This window comes from Crocodylus porosus, unplaced genomic scaffold (assembly GCF_001723895.1).
Source record: "Crocodylus porosus isolate Cpor-Errol unplaced genomic scaffold, CroPor_comp1, whole genome shotgun sequence".
Classification (NCBI taxonomy): domain Eukaryota; kingdom Metazoa; phylum Chordata; order Crocodylia; family Crocodylidae; genus Crocodylus; species Crocodylus porosus.
Window position 1 is genome coordinate 5,759,715 of NW_017728947.1, and position 17,554 is coordinate 5,777,268.

A 17,554-nucleotide genomic window follows, 5' to 3' on the forward strand; every position below is an offset into this window, starting at 1 on the left:
CAGAGACTGCGTGCCATCAGGGACTGCGAGCAGGAGATAGACTCCTACTGCCAGGCCCTTCTCCCCCGGGAGCCGCAGGGTAGAGCACCGTCTCCCTCCAGGACTAAGGAGGACTCTGGGACCTCCCGCTCTGCCCAGTCAGGGGCATGGACCAAGGTGATCAAGGGCCCTAAGGCCCGCTGCACCAAGGCCCCTCCCTTGCCGGAGCTTAGCAGCAGGTTCACACCTCTTGCAGCCCCAGCAGAGCCTGCTCAGTTGCCAGCTCCCACAGGCAACCCAGGCTCAACCACAGCTACTGCCCCTGCTCTCCTCAAGACGAAACGAAAGGTGTTTGTCGTGGGAGACTCCATCCTGAGGGGGACTGAGGGGGCAATCTGCCACCCCGAACCCTTAGCCCGGGAAGTCTGATGCTTCCCGGGGGCCCGCATCTGAGACATTGCGGGGAGGATCCCAGAGCTCCTCTGGCTCACAGACCACTATCCCATGCACCTTATTTACGTGGGCACCAATGACACGGCTCGGAGCACCCCCAGCCAGGTCATGAGGCGCTACAGGGATTTGGGAGCAGGGCTTAGGGGTCTGGGAGCTCAGGTGGTGTTTTCGTCAGTCCTCCCAGTCTCGGGCTATGGGCTGAGGAGGGAGAGGAGGATCCACATAGTGAACCAAAGACTGCGCAGTAGACTCATTCTGCTGTGCATTAGCATGGGTTTTGCATGCCACACTAATGCGCAGTAGAACTAGCCTGTATGATCAAAGCATCCCATGTAGACATGCCCAGTAAGTGCAGATACTATAATTTAGTTTAGGTGACTTTCTTAAAAAGGAAAAGTTTTGTGGGGGTTTTTTTGTTTTTTGATTTTAACTGAGGAAAAATCCAGACTGAACCCTTTGCATGTCAACAGTGTGGAAGAGAAAATGTTTCTAGACCAGTTCTTCTGAGATTTTTGATACCTAGGGCACAATTTTTCTGGATTAAAATTAGTGGCACACTTCACTCTGACAACTAAAAAGATGAGGGTGGCATGTGTACGTATTATCCAAAATGTATAACATATTCCATTCACCTGCCAAAGAGAATCACACCAGTGCTGAGATGTACTATTAAGAAAATGACACCAAAAAACCCAAAAAAGGATGGTGCCCTGCTCTTTTCACTGTCTACCCCTTCCCAGGCCCTGGTCTGTACCTCAGGGCAAGGGCACCCCCCACTACTGAAGCTGCTTCTGCAGGGTCTCTCATGCTGGCAATCACCCCCACAGCCCCTCCCGTGGGCTCTAGGAGAATGGGAGGAGTGAAGGGTACAAGTTGGGCTACAAAGCGTGGCTTTGTCTGTCCACCTGTCTACCCACCCGCAACACAGCATGCATGGGGGAAGATGGGGGCGGTGTCACTGGAGTATCTGGGGCAGGTACAAGGTTCTGGGTGAGGAAGCATATACCTCCTTACACAGGGGATCTCCTAATGCACTTCTGTTCTTGTGGCACATCCTTTGAGAATTATTGTGCTAGACTGTACAAGCAGGAAGATTTCTTTGTATAGCTCCCAGGTGTGTCAAGTGGGAAGGGCTATTAGCAGGGCTTGGGCTTAAACGTTGTAATTCTTGGCCAATATAGAAAACTTGAAGTATGCAATTTAGAGATGTTCTTCAGCTATAAATTGAGGTAGGGAGTTGTTTTAGACATGTTTCTAGTTTAAACATCTATGCACTATGGAGTTAGAAAGGGGACAAGTGAGTCACATCTAGTAAAAAAGAAAGTACAAATACCATGCTTAGGAAAGGCTGAAATACCTTTAGGAGGCACAGCACGGCTAACAAGGCAGCCCTGTTGTCCCTTTATTTAATAAACATAAAGCTCATTCAGCATGACTATGGCCTGTAATATATACAAAGTATATGAGTAGCTGCATATGTCAGATCAAGACATAAACAGGTCAAAGTGTGCCCTCTGATATGTGTCTTGGCAGCTCCATTGACGTCAGCAGGGACTGTACACGCATCTGAGGGCAGAATGCAGCCTGTATGGTAATGCGAAAGAATGTGCACCTTCAGCAAAAGCATCGTAGACTGCATATCATATGCACACATGAATATCCTTTGCAATTAAATGGCTACACGACCCACAAAATGTTTACCTAATATCAACAGCTATGGTCATTGCAAAGTGCTTGTTAAGTATAAATGTGGTGACCAGTTGTACATTTTTGTAGTTACTTAAAGACAATAAATAGGCATAGCTAAGTATAGGAAGGGCATTTGAATTAAATATGCTTGAATTAATACAGTAATGAGCCCTGTCCAGAGCTATAAAATAAACATTTGTTAAAGATCTGTGCTGTGCAGTAACCAGATGGAGCTTTGGGGTTTATGAAAGTGGTGCTCTGAAATGACTCAACTTTGTTGTTAACTAAAAGAGATAATCCTAAGAAAGCGCTCTATGCAGGCTCCCCGTGCAGTTAACATTATAAACCCACCTTTGGCTTGTTGTTATGACTTCAAAGATACTCTAAAGCCTTCGTTAAATTGATCATTAACTCTGCAAAGTTATAATTAGACATTTGAACTTGGCTGCATTCAAAAGGAAAATACAAGAATGAAAATCCTAACCAACAATGTTTCTCTGCGGCTCATCATATTGGCGAGAGACGGATTAATGTTCCGCAGGGGTTAAAAAGCAATGGGAAGCTAAGGCATTAAGCAGCCTTGCAGGAAGGATGGGGAGTCATTAATCCAGAAAGGTTTTGTCTGAAAGTGTGGAGTGAGAATAGTGTCAGGAACCTGAAATGAACTACAATAGGAGATTTAGAATTAAGCTTATAAAAGTATTTAGAGTGGAATGCTGGGTTGGAAGCAGAGACTGGGAAAACTTGAGCCTCTTGTCCAGCATGGAGCATGTTATATACCAAGCAGTTGTCTGTTTATGCCAACTAATAAAGACTTTGTGAAAACATTTACGGAAACACTTTAAAGTGGCTTTAAACAATAGCAGTGAAGGAAAGTGGCAGCTAAGTAGCCTGGAGGTTGGAAAATGTGGTTAAAGTTTATGGATCTAAGGCTGAGAGAAGCTCGGTCCTCGGTCTCCCACTTTTGCCTCAGTCTCTCCTGATGGACTATGAGACTAGACAACAGCTGGTAGCTACTATAAGCCCGGCTGCATAGTGGATGGGAAAGCCCATCTCCATGGTAACAAAGAAGGCATTGCTTGTGCCTCTCAACTCATTCGGGGGAATAGCTGGCTGAAGACATCTGGTCAGTGTAGCTAATTCTCAAGGGAAATTGGCTCATTTTATCTGATAGTAACCACAGAAACTTTTGACTGAATTTAAGAGTATGATGCTGAACATGAGAAGTGGCTGGTTCAGCAGTTTTGAAAGTCAAAGGTTATCTAATTTTAGATTTGTATTTTTTTTTGAGGTTAAGTGATTGTTTTTTATTTGTTCCCCTCCCCACAACTGATGAGTTTTCTCCCCCAAAGCTCGGTAGCTTGAACATTTCTGAAATACGAGAACAACAACGACAACAAATCCTGCTCGCTCTCATCCTAAATAGTTTGCTTTGTGAGAGTATGTTTTATCTTTAAATCCTTTAGAGGTGAAATGTAGTGGAAGATGTGACGGTGTCAACTGCCAGAGAAACATCTACAGTCAGTAAATATTCCAAATTTCATTTCAGCAAGAAATGTCTAAATTGCCTAAACTGTTTACAGAATTGCATTGTAAGTTTCAAACTAACTGATGGAGATATAGAAAGTACCGAGTGCTTTAATGTTACCTGACTCTACTCAAGTTCAAATTTTACGAATGACACAAAAACATACTAGATTGATGTGTACGGAACAAATTCTGTGGGCTTTTTTTTCCCTTTCCCCTGATGAAAGGGAATGTACAAGGTGAAAAATATATAGAGGATCTGGTACCAGATAGTTTTCCTTCTATTTTTGTTTTTGCAAGATTCATCAGCTCAGGAGAATAATATATATATACCTTTTGAACTTTGAGGGTAAATTAATTCTTCTTTAGTTGTTGGCAGATTTTGAATTTGAGCATGCTGCAGCTGCTGCTGTTCTGCTCATGGCAGAATCATTTTGAATTGTTGGGTTGTCAATAAATGTTGTGTACGATCAGGATATACAGCCCATAAGCATAATGTATGCAGACAGTTAAGTGTCATAATAGGCCCCAGAGCAACATCCTGAATGTGTGGGGCACAGTTCATTTTTCTCACAGCTACAGCTAGGTCCTTGTTGTAAATAGTTCAACACAGTGGGTTGTTGTGACCATCATGAACCAGAAAATGAAAATGCCTGGTCAGGCATAAGCCCAAACCATATGTCTCTTCTTTTAAAGATGATCAGCTGAGTTGTTAGTCTTTCAGAAACCCTCCCCATGAGTTCCGCTTGAGCATGCTTAGTTTAATCAGACATCTGATAAAACCTCAACTCTGGATATCTTTGATAAATGGTTTTGTCAGGAAGAAGGACCCCTTGCTTGTGGGAAAGGCCAGTCAGAAAAGTCAAAGCTCTGAGAAATGAATGATAAATATTGAAATGTATTCCTGCCTAAGGCTTAGATTCTGAGAGCTTTATGAAATTATCCAAAGAAATGCTGCAGATGTATCAAGACTCTGAATGAGGAAAATAAATGTTATTGTGGGCCATAAGCCATATGAACCGTTGTTTAAATGTTGTTGGAGAGTCTATAAACTGTGGAGGCTGAAAATTGGAAACAAAATTAATTTGATCAGTCTGGATTCATTACAAAAGAGTTTTAAGTGATTTAAGCCACAGTGGGGATGTTCTGAAGGGAATGTAGTATCTTATCTTCCTGAAGGTTTTTCTTAGCTGAATGAAGACATTTTTGTCTTGCTTTTTTTTCTGAAGGTTCTCTGGTATAGAAAGTTGAGATTGTATGGTGGTTTGTCTGTGCTATCTGCCATCTCCAAGGTTAGGGACAGACATTCAAAAAGCCTGAGCCTGAATTGATTCATTCTTTGCAGGTTAGTCTAAACTGGCCAGGCTTAATCACTTTGTAACTGCACAGGCATCCCCTCTGGCCAGAAAAAATGCTGGTAGATGCCTGCAGTGGCTCAGGCTAGAAGCCAGGGAATACTAGAACAGCCCTCCCTTCCCTTACACACGGCTGAGCAGAGGGGTGTGTGGCAAGGACCCAGAAAGATGCTGTGATTAGGGAGGAGGTCTCCCTCCCACCTTGATAAAAGAGCATTTATCAGCATTTAAAACCCCATCAGAAAACAAAGCCACACATAGTAGTTCAAGCTCTTGTTAAACAGCTTTTTCCAAAGGAAGGAATGCAGGGACATTACCAGCTGAGCTGTTGATTAGCTCCAGAAACCCCTAAGTGGACACTCTCCATTCTGCCTTACATAGCATTAGCTAGCATACCACATGCAGACTAGGGTCCATGCTGTGGGAGAGAGGAGGAAGGCATCTCTGCTTGAGCAGTGAATGGTGAGAGGGTGGGGAAGCAAGACGGGGGATAGACAGCAGACCCTGCTGTGCAAGTCTCTGCCAGAGCTGCAGCCAGTGAGAAGAGGGGAGGGGCCAGTTCTGCTGTGGAGCAGAGAGCCCTGCCCAGCCCAGACAGCATGCCAGGATGCTGAGGGAAACTGATTTAACTTAAGCCAGCAAGGGGTTTGAGACAGACATTGCATAAACCAGTTTGAGCCAAATCAGTTAAGTTCAGTCTGATACTACATTCAACCAGGTTTATCTCAAGCCAGTTTCAGCCATTTTCAAACTAGTTTAGGTGCATTGAATATCTGTTCTGTTATAGGTTTAAACCAGTTTCTTATCACTTAAACCAGTTTATGTATAATGTCTGTCCCTAGTTCAGCTGATTTGGACAGACTCTCACATTTTCCCCAGGGGTGCTCCTTTTTCCTGCTCAGTAAGGCTCACCTTTTAATTTGGAAATTGTCTACATGCAATTGATAATAGATGTGGAATAAAAAGGGTCTGTCTTATTTTATTATTCTTGTGACTGTTTCATGCACCCTGCATGTAGAGCTGTATGTAAGTTTGCCTGAAAAAATTGAGGCCCCTTTTGTTCCACAGATGCAAATATATAGAATTTGGTTTAGCTGATAGTTGGCTTTCAATTGTTTCTTTTGCCAAGACATCAGCACTAATCACAGGCACTAGATCATCCAGCCCATCTTCCCCTTCCATCCCAGCCTGTGCAGGATGATTCCCCGATACAGTTTTTGTTATTGTTGACTGGTCGCATCTGCCAAAAGTATTGCTTTGTCTAATAAATGTTAATCTCAGGACATGTAGCATAATATTCAACCTATGTTTTAATTTACTCCAAGCTTATGCCATTGTGCCAAGCTAACAATAACTTTTGGGACAACTGTAAACAGTTCTTCTATTCCCTTTCTAGGTATTTATTTACAATATTTAACTATTCATTGGCAGGTTGTATATACCATTTAGTCACTGCACAGTTAACGCACTAAGTAACAAAGCTCACCATTATTTTTTTTTCCCTACAAGTCATATATAAAATGCATTGCAAGTGTACTAAGATTTTAACATTTTAATCAGTATTTGAAAGTTGCCCTGTCTGTATTTATTTTTTATAGATATATGGCTACAAAAACGGTTGTTTAAAAAGCCAATTGCTTAGCATATTGTTAAATATTAAGGTATGGGAAAACATACTTATTAGGAAGGTTTATGTATATTTTTCCCCTGTCTAAAAAAGGAACAGATTCAACTGCATTTATTCTTGATGGAGAGCACCTTCTTTCAAGGAAAGTTTTAAGATATATAGTGACACTTGAGAAGTAGTAAGCTTCTACTCCTCTCCTCCCTGTTCTCTGACAGTGACATGGTGTTTTCTTAGACTAGCATAAACTAGTGAATACTTTAGAAGTTGTCCAGTTATGCAAAAGATGAATGTCTCAGCTCTCAAAAAGGCATAACATACTTGTGTAAGTTTCCTGAGTGCCCAGTTTCTGACTGGCTCATCCACTCATTTATTTTAACAGTAAAATGAGTTGAAGGTAAGCAGAAGGCTGCTTTTATTGCTTTAGTGAATAAAAATAAAGTTAAAGAACATGAATGAAAGTTTTAAAACACCCAAGGAGTTCCTTTTAAGATTCCAAAAATAGTCTTTAATTGCTGCCAAGCTAATACCGCCAGAATTTCCATGGAAAACATCAACATAGAAGTGTATGAGCCAGCTAGAGTGTACAGATGCTTTCAGTTTTGCTAACTTCTAACATAGCTTATTTCTTTTTTCCCCCCCAAGGTTTACCCATCCTAAATTCTAGATACAAAAAAATAGGATCCATCCTACTGGGTAATCTTTCTATATTACTGCACTTAGTGTTTATTAAGCAGTATGTGCCTTCTTTATAATAATAACAGGAATCATATGGTTACTCAGATTGCACTGAGAATTGAATAATTACCATGCAGACCCCATTGTTTTCTAGCTCTCAGCTAAAGCATATTATACAAATTAATTGAAGATGTCATTTCAATCATCTATAAATTACTCATAAAATGTGTTTAAACAAGGCCTTTTGTAGCTTTCTTCATGATAAATGGTTAAGCAGCTGGGATGCACAATTTTATTTTTCCATATCATGAAACATTTCTTACTTTTATTTGCAAAGGCCCGAACACTATTACCAGACATTAACTACTGTTTTGGAGCAGCATAAAGAATGGTGTTTAAATAGATGAAATATTGCCAACTTTAGAAATGCGCTATGTGGGACAAAAAAGGATACAGTGTCATGATAAGGAAAATATTACAATGTGCTGTCATGAAGGCAGATTTTCAGTGAAAACATGTACTGATGCCAAAGATATGCAGTAGTGCTCTGAAACATTCACCAACCTGTATGTCTATAATTACTAAACATCAGGGGAGAGTACATTTGCTTCCTCAACTTCAGCTATGATTAGACATAACTTAGACAAGCAATGACTTGGACTGTCCTGTAAAAATTAAAATGAAAGTGGCAGGCAGCTGTATTAGGTAGGTAGTTTGAACAATATTTATTTCAGGCTCATGGTAGTCACAATGCCTGTAATTAACATTTTCCTCTGTATTCTTAGAAGGGAAAGCGCTGTATCTTGTGTTGCACTCCTAACCAGTTGTATAACTCAATAGTTAGTTGCAACAAAATGAAACTCGTGTAAAGCAATGGAAATAAGATTCTGTGGTCCTGATTATCAGTTATCTTTTTAATGAAAGCCTCTAACCTGAACAGGGAAATCTTGTGTCTCTATTTTCATCTAGGAAAAAAAATCCAGTTTGCACTCTGTTGTTTTACTTATGGAAGTATAATATACCATGCTGCAAACTTGAAAAAACCTCTAAATGCCAAGTTACTGGGCACATCTTAATCATATCCCTGTGTCTTGCATATTTTCACTAACCATAATAAATGTTATATTGACATAAGAAAGTGTCTTTTGTATCTAGCAGATAAAGAAACAGGTATTACACACAACACAATCTTCCCCTCCTGGTATAACATGAAACTTTGTAATTATACTTTTAACTATCCAATTGCCTGTCAAGAATGATGGGGGCAGAGGGCTGTGATGGAGTGCTTCCACCTAATGCCTCATGCTGCTGCTGTTCTGCCTCTTGCAGGAAGCGGGGTGGCCTCGGCTCCCCCACACACAGTGCTGCTGTCCTCAGCTCCTCACCCTCTGTCCAGCCCTTGGCATGGCTTTGGAATCATGGCGGTGCTCCCCCATGCTTGGAGCACTCTGATTGGCTGTTTCCATCAGCCAATCAGAGAGCAAATAAAGCATTACGGACAGACAGGCAGACTTAGGCTTTTATAATATTAGAATTATCAGCAACATTAGCAGCTGTCATTCAGGTACACCAAAGAGTGTAATACAAGTTACATGTTGGTTGGAAAAACGTAAGGTTAAATGTAAGGCCATGAAAGAAGTTACAAGTTTAGCAGAACTGGAATTTTAACCAGTATCTGTGATATAAAAGAAAGAAATAGCCAAATTTATGAGCTCTGCAACACTGTCTGTAATCAACAAACTCTACTTCCCTCTTGGTTAGGAAGCATCTCTAACTTGTAAAATTGAAAAAGTTAGGAATTGAGAGATGGTCCCTGAGATACAAAATGTTGGTTAATTAGAGACAAATGAACTGCAGAGGCTTACTTCTCCACCACAAAAGTTGATTCTTCTCATTCATCTGTGACTGTCTTTGTTGAACCCAATAACACAAAAGTTGTGAATGGGATAGAGAGGCTCTGACTACCTCAGGACATTTTCCTTCCAGACCTGACAGAGAAAGAACAGGAGTCCTGATACTCAGCAATACTGTGTAGAAAAATGGTAGAGGCTTGGGCATCTGATTTCAATATTAAGGATTTAAATCTACCCCACAGAACCATGTGGAGAATAGTTCAGTTTGGATGACTGTTTTTCCAGGTTTTTTTTTAAAACAAAGCAAACATATCCCTATCCCCACAAGCACATGCACATACCTTGGTTATTTCATACAAATAGAAATATCCTTTAAAACACGTTTCATAGTGGAAAAAAAATGATGGCTTGTCACATATGAATGATATACATGTTCGTTACTTATTCCAATGATCTGCTGTGCATTTTGATGGTTTGTCACGTGAGAAGTATGACTGGGTGCTTCTACATGTGCAGCTCACTGAGCAGTTGGTGCTAAAGCAAATACTAAATGACTGTGCAGTACCTGCATGTACCGTGCAGTCCCAGTGGTGCATGTTGTTTCCAACCTTATTGTCCAGTAGCAGTGAGCTTGCTGCTACTGTGCAGTAGCAGTGGCATCATGATTAGTGCCCACTGATGCTGTGTTGCCATAGTGACGAGCTACGTTGTCGCTGGCATGATTGCCAATCAGCCACTGGGGGATTCCTTCCTTCTTGACTGGCCGCTGGGGGTACACTGACCCAAAAAGGTTGAAAAGCCCTGCTTTAGAGCAATCACTGTCAACTTTGTTAAGGGCAGCATTTAGCTTTCATATCATTGGAAGTAATTGATACATTGGGTCCTTTTTGAGATCTTGTCCCCTCCATCCAACTGCTCAGTGATTAAAGCAGTAACATGTTTGAGAGCATGAGCAATTTCAGTGCCACTAGATAGTGGAAACTTTTTGGGATGCAGACATTTTGCTTTATGTTTACACAGCACCTAGCCCAATGAATCCTGACCCATTACTGGGTTCCTAGTCATTACTGTATTGAATATAAGAATTTAGGGAATTAGTGGCTATTTTGAATACGGAAAAACAGTGACTAAAAGGGAGAGATAAGAAAACATGTTTTCTCAATTAAAAAGTAGTCTTCAAAAATACAATCCGGAATAAGGTGACAAGGATTGTACGCTGCTTAATACTGTATTTACTCAAATAGAAGATGATCCTGAATATAAGCGGACCTCCCAATAACTAGATTCTATTTATAAATGTATTAGATTCAATTTATGGATTAGTTATAATTTCCCAGGTATAGAATCTAATTATTGGAGTGAATGCCTTAAATGTGTCCCCCTCCCGCTTCTACAGCAGGGAAAATTAAAGCTGGGGGTCAGATAGCCCTTTGTTCTCTGCCTCACCCCAACTTCTTCCTCCCCTGCCTCCCTTACTTGTCAGAACCTGTTCTCCCTGAGGACCTAGAAGTGAAAAGCAAATCTGAAAACACTGAGCTTGAAAAAAACATAGTTGTGGTAATTTTCATACCCATAGACTCGGTTCATCCAGAATGGATGCTTCTTTTTTTTTAAATTGCTGCAGATTTTAACACAGGTACTCCATAAACACTTTTTAAGCAGTATTTTTGTACTTACCTATATGTAGTACAAACTGTGAATGCTGTTACTCCAAAGCCAAAACTTGATTTACTACATAGTTAATGGGGATGGGCCCCAGAAGAGTCATCACCAAAGATCCATGTGCTAACACAGGATCCATGTGCTAATTAGCTACTACTTACGACTGGAACCAGGTGTTATTGTCATGAGTCCTGGCATCCTCCAAAAATTTGTATGCAAATAGAGTGGCAGGCAACCTGGCCTGGCTCCACCTCTTGGAAGGCAGGGTCAGACTAGTCATACATGCCATGTTGAGAGAGTCTGTGACAGAGGGAATCTAGGTGAACTGTTTGGAGCCCCGTTTGGTGATGTTTGCCAGACATTTAAGTCTGGTGAAGAAATAGGAATAATTGTAAATGGGAAAGAAGGGCAAAGCTCATCTGTTGGCAGGGTTTGAATTACACTCGGACTCCTGAGTGGGTCTGTGGCGGTGGCAGCCAGAAGCTGGAAGGAGCCGCTACTGACTGAGCTGCTTAGAAAGCCATGGGGCAGGCCAGTGGCTCTTGTCTCTTACTGGGGGGGCTTTTGGGGTTGTGATCAGTAACCGCTCAGTAGCACACATGTAGATGCCTGACCAGGAGTAAATGTGCTCCTGGTCAGCCAGGTAGCAGGGAGTGGGAGATTGCTCCTGGCCCCCAGGAGCTGCCTGCTGGCAAAAGCTTTGCCTTTATTTTTTATTTTTTTTGTATATGTCCCAGATATGTCGAGCATTGTTTCTCTGTAACATTGGACATAAAGGGTTGATGAAATCATTGCTGAGTATCACGCTTGTTATACATATGCTTAATTTAATAACTAGTATTTTCCTCAGGCATTTGCTGGCTTGAAGCTCAGCCCAGCTGCTGTAGAGGAGGCTATGGGTTATTTTAGGGAATGTTTTTCCCCTAGCAATGAATGATGTATTTGTTCTTTATTTGTAAGGGGGAAAATGTGATTGTGAATTAAGGGTGTTCCACAAAAGTAGCGTTCTTGTTTTGCAACCCTGAATCTTGTAAAGAGCAGCCTCTGTTGCCCCATTTATTTGTGTTGGACCCAAAACTGATAGAAACATGAATCTGACTAAAAATATAAGTCTTTGCTCACAACGGTAGCTTGGTTAATGGGGTATGTGACTTCAGAGAGATCTGGCTTAAATCTTTGTTTTGCAAATGGAAGTTTAGTTTGGTCTGTTTGGAACATTATCAAAGCTCTAGGGAAAATTTCACTGGGTTAGTCATGTGCTTTGCCAGGTATAAATTAACTTCCCATCTTGGTATGCCTATAGCCTTGATGTGCCAAATGATAGCTGCAGCTGTTTTACACTTACTAACTGGAACTCGTACAGTAAATCAGAGGGAGAAGAAAATGGTTTGCCTTCAGTATGTGAATCTTATTTGCCACTTAGGTTCAATGCTGACCTTGTTATCTTTGGGTAGGTTTGTTTTATATGTCAGATAATTCCCTTCTCCTCCTCCATGAATTTTAGAGGCAACAGTAAAAAGGCTGAGTGACTGCATATGGCATTTGAGAGGTTGTATTTTTTTTTTTATTAAACTAGCACATGTGTTTTCCTGTGAGGTGTATTAAGTGCCTGGACTACAGGTTTAGTGTCTGACTGTTATTGCAGCTGTGTGGAAGAGTACAAGGCATATTCCCTAGAGGAAACCTGGGAGAGAATTCAAGTATGTTGAGGCAAAAGCAGGTTGTGTTTATGTAAATGTCAAACAGAAATACAGCACTTGAACTTTTATCATGGAGTGTGATACCAATAACTCCTTCTCTTTCTCTCCCCTCCCTTGGCTTTTGTATTATAATTTTTTTATCTCTCTTACACTCTGCTTTCTGCATGTTCTTTCACAGCATCTGATGAAGTGAACTTGGGTTCACGAAAGCAAGTGCTCTCTGTATATATCTTATTTAGTTAGCCGGTAGAGGTGCATATCTACCCTGCCTTCATACCAGTAACAGACTGGTGGTTGTCCAGTGTGTCCAAGGGAAGCCTGGCTTCTAATCACAGAGGATTTTGTTTCAACACTTGACAGCTTTACCCTAGCCTGGTAACTCTGAAAAGAACTTATTCAAAATGCACTTTTACCCTGGGTTGTTAATCTAATGACAGCTGGAATCAAAATCAATCTTGTTAAAATCTAGTGACAGTTAGACTATTGCTGGAGAATAACCTGGGGCAGAAATCCAGTTCTGAGAGAGCTGTTAGTCTGGACAAACCGTGTCTTCCTGATGACCTGCCCCATTTTTTTAACGATCTCCTCTGCAAACCTTATCCTGCCTCTGAATATGAGCTACCATCCAGCCTGAAACATCATAGGATGAAGGAAGATAATCAAGTTTGAAATTTGAATCACCAACCAAAGTTTGCAGGCATTACTATATCCTGCTAAAATTTCTATGGCTACTAATGGTACAAATTCCCATCAAATTAAAAGGGGAAGACAGAAAAACGTGGTTTAAAGGTAGAAGGGACTTAATAGGTGAACTGTGGTATCTCTTGACAATGTTGGATTGTTTGCAGTTGCACAATCACTAGTGTTAAGTCTTGTTAAGACTTTAATAAGTGACGGAACTTCCACCACTTCCGATAGACTTTTCCCCAGATAAATAATCCATCTTCCCATCAGAAATATTCTTCATATTTGGCCTATTTTTTCCTTTTTAGTTTCTTCCTGTTATTTCTTTTTGTAGTATACTAAATCATTCCTCTTTTCCATGGAATGTAGGCCTTTCCATGACAAGTAATCTTTTATGATTTTTTTTAAAATACATTTGCTAACTTTTTAGACTGTCTACATTTATTAATCCCTCTGCTGTCTGAAATTCATTTTAATTTCACTTCTCTGAATTTTCTCCAATATATCAATGTAATTACCTAGGATTGTTGCCTGATAGTTCTATATCAGCAGCTGTCAGATGTCTTGAGTTTAGAGGCTTTTTCAACTCCCTTATTCAGAAGTCATGCAAAAAAGTCCTTTTTAATTAAAATAAAGACGGACTTCCCCCACTTCTGCATATCTCCATATTGGGGGATGTTGTTGAAGTGCTGCATGGAACTTTTGCATGCCATTGCACAGACCTGTACTCAAAGTGAGAGATGGGCAGTCAAAAGGCTAATTTTTGGAAGACATTATTGATTATTCACATAGGATCCAGGGCTCCTCAAAATCCCATCTCAGTCTGTCTGTCTCATTAAATACCTGCCTTTTTGGGCGCAATTTTTTGAATTCCAAAGGCAGAAAGTAATCTTTTTTATGAATGATACTAACTAAATGAAACAAGCTGCAATGGAGGCAAGGAAATCACATGTAAGTTCAAATATGTGCAAACAAATGTGCACATGAAGGCTAGGGACAGAAGTTACACATAAACCTGTTTAAGTGATCAGAAACTGGTTTAAACCTGTAACAGAACATAAGTGCAATGCACATAAACCAGTTTCAAAATGGCTGAAACTGGTTTAAGATAAATCTGGCTGACTGTAGTATCACGCTTAACTGATTTGGGTCAAACCGTTTATGAAACTTCTGTCCCAGACCCCTTCCTGGTTTAAGTTAAACCAGAGTCCCCCAGCATACTTTTCAGCCATGGGCTGGGCTGTCTGCTACAGGGAGCAGGGCTGGTTCTGTCCCTCTGCTCTCTAGCCAGAGTGAAGGCGGGGGTGTGGCCGGATGCAGGTCTGTCATGGCCTCCTGAGGCAAAGGGAGCAGGGAGGGGGTTTATTCCCCTCTTCTTCCCCTCTCCCACCAGGGGACCGCAGCCAGGGTCTGCCTGGCTGGGGTGTAGCAGACCCTGTCATGCATTCCTCACTTGCTGCTAGAGCAGTAGTCAACAGCCGGAAGCAAACAGGGAGAGGGAAGGGGATTTAATCCATCCCCTCTCCCACTGGCAGCTGGGGTCTGCCTGGCCAGGGCAGAGCAGCCCCTGTCAGCCATTCCCTCCCTCTCAACTCCATTGGCAGGGGAGAAGGCATGGCCACATGGCCAGAGGTAGCTGACAATTTCTCCAGCATATGGCTGCTTTGCCAGTGGCTGGGGCTGTGCGGCTGAGCCAAGCTGGCCTGTGGGTGTTGCTGAGGGTGGATGCAGAGGGGCCAGCCCAGGCTGGGCCATGGGGGCCGGGCCTTTCCCAACAGGCTTTGGCTTGGGCTGGGGCCACAGGAGCTATGCAGTTAGATTGCATAGCTCCAGGTGGGGCAGGGCTGTCATGGAGCCATAGCAAGCTGGGAAGGGCCCAGTGGTGCTGGTAAGGGCAAGCTGAGAAGGGCCTAGGTCATGGGGTCAGGGCCCTTCCCAGCTGGCTGTGGCTCCATGACAGCCCAACATTGGCGGCAGCTGCAGCAGGCTGTGGTGGGTGGCTGCCAGGCTCACGGCCTGCCAGCACCTCTGAGCTGGCCAAGATAGTCTGCTGCCTGGCCAGCCGTGACCCATGCTGTTGAGCCAGGCTGTCACGGAATTGCAGCCGGCTGGGAAGGGCCCTGCCTCCACGATCCATTCTGGGCCAGCCATGGTGGGCCCTTACCAGCTGGCTGTGGCTCCATGACAGCCCCGCCTGGCCTGGGTGTGGGGAGCTGGAAAAAGCCTGGCTGCACAGGCCTCATGGCCCCAGCCTGAACTGCAGTCCACTGAGAAGGGCCTGGTCCCCACAGACCAGCATGGCCTGGCATCTCTGCATCTGCCCTCAGTAGCACCAACAGGCCAACTCCACACAGCCCCAGCCCCAGCCCCAGCCCTAGCCCTAGGTGGATGGCAGGGCCATGCCAGCTGGCTCTGGGCAGACCCCCCCCCCCCACCACCACCTGAGCAGGAGCAGGGGTCCTATGCTTGCCCAGAGACAGGGGAGTTTAATTCCTCCCCTGTGTCCCCCTTTGCCTGAGGCACTGCTCTGGCCAGTGTCTGATCCCAGGGACAAGCCTGGCAAGGGCTGCTTGCCCTTTCCCCTTCCAGGCACACCCTGGCTGGGGTCCCTAAAAGCTAGGTTTGAGGGGTGTAAACCCCTCCGCAATCAAACTTAGCCCCTGCCAGAGCATGGCCACACTACCTAGGTCAGCTTCCCTCCGGCCTTGCAGCTGCTGAAGACTGGAAGAGAGGGCTGCTCTTGGGCTCCTGGCTCCTAGCCTGAACCACTGCAGGAATGTGGTTGCATTTGCGGAATCAAAAGTGAATGTCTATTCACATGCAAATCAGTTCAGTCTTTTCAGGTTAGACTAACCTGTAAAGATTGAATCAATTCAGATTCCAGTCCCAACCAAATGACCCTCACTCCTGACCTGTTTTCCCCCATCCCCAGGTCCCAGCACTCCAGTGTGTGGGGCCAGGGGGAGCATGGGGAGCACCAAGCAGCCATGATTTCCCACATTTTTCTCCTTTAAAGGAGAATGCATTTTTAAAGTGTGTTGATCCATTTTTAAAGTTTGTTTATGACCCTTTCATATATTCTTGTGACCCTTCTTTTGGGTTGTGACCCACAGGTTGAGAAACACTGACCTAGTGCAACCCTTGGTCATCTAATCCAACCCCCATTTTACTGTATTATAAATTCTGTCATATTTATGCATTTGCTTTTATAACATATATGACAATTTTTAATTTTCTCAAGTTCATCTGCATCTGTTGCTCATTACTGTTTCTCTTTCCTACTACCCTACTTTTGCATCTGTTTCTTTTTTTTCCCCTTTTATACTCCATCCCTTGGCCTACTTCTCCCCTCCCTCACTGCTGTGTTCTTTAACTTCATACCCCAGTGCTTTTAAGAGCTTGGCCCCATGAAGTGCAGAGAGCCCTCTATTCCCATGTCAGAGGGAAAAGCTGACACTATCATCATTAAGTTTTTAGGTTTTTTCTAGTTTTGTATTATGTTAGACTTGGAAGGTACCTTAAATTGTACCCCTAGTGTGTGAGATTGTGTAAGAAAACAGTTTTTTCCCTTTCCTTTAATTTTTTCTTTCTTATTTTTTTCCCTTTATTTATCTCTACCCTTATGTCTTTTCCAGCCTTCATCCCCTTATACACTAATAGTCAGCCCTCTGTATGAGTCAGCATCACACTCATGCTCATTCATCCTCCCCATTCCTTTCCAGCAGCTCCTGGTCTTCTGCTCTCTACTGTCCCTTGTTTGGCGAGAAAGGCAGGTAGTGATCCTAAGGACTATCTTGATATCAGTTGTTCAGGCTGCCTTCTTCTAAAACAGGGAAGAGTGACTAAGATTACCTTCTCCCTGCATGAGGAACTAGAAACCATGTTTTATAGATTCCTAGAGCTGTACTGGGTTTGTAACTGTGGCATTAAGGACATCCTTGAAAAATTGTAGTAAACATCCACAAGATTGTAACAATGAATTGACACCTTCTGTCTCCCACACATGAGAAAAGGACTATATCCTTTGGTTTGATATTTATATGCCAGATGTCCACATGGCATCATCCTTTTACCTCCTTATTTTGCTACAAATAAATTGATAATGTAAGAGGCTAAGTACAGACTAAGTACAGTCATAAAGCCCAAGGCTGAATTGGTTTATTCTTTATAGATTAGTCTAAGTTGTGTAGAGTGAACCAATATGCCAGTAAACAGACATTCTGTTTTGATTCTAGATAGGCAGCCACATGCCTGTAGTGGCCCAGGCCACAAGCCAAGGGGTGCTAGAGCACACCTCTTTGCTGGGCTGTGGGGGTGGGGGGGGTTGCAGGGGAGGTGCAAAGCATCCTG

General features: G+C 42.8%; 1 protein-coding gene across 5 annotated transcripts in view; it reads left to right on the forward strand.

The window, feature by feature from the left end:
- The window catches only part of KCNQ1 (potassium voltage-gated channel subfamily Q member 1), a 583,404-nt gene that overhangs the window by 122,787 nt on the left and 443,063 nt on the right, over positions 1-17,554 (forward strand). The gene's annotated exons all lie outside the window — the stretch shown is intronic.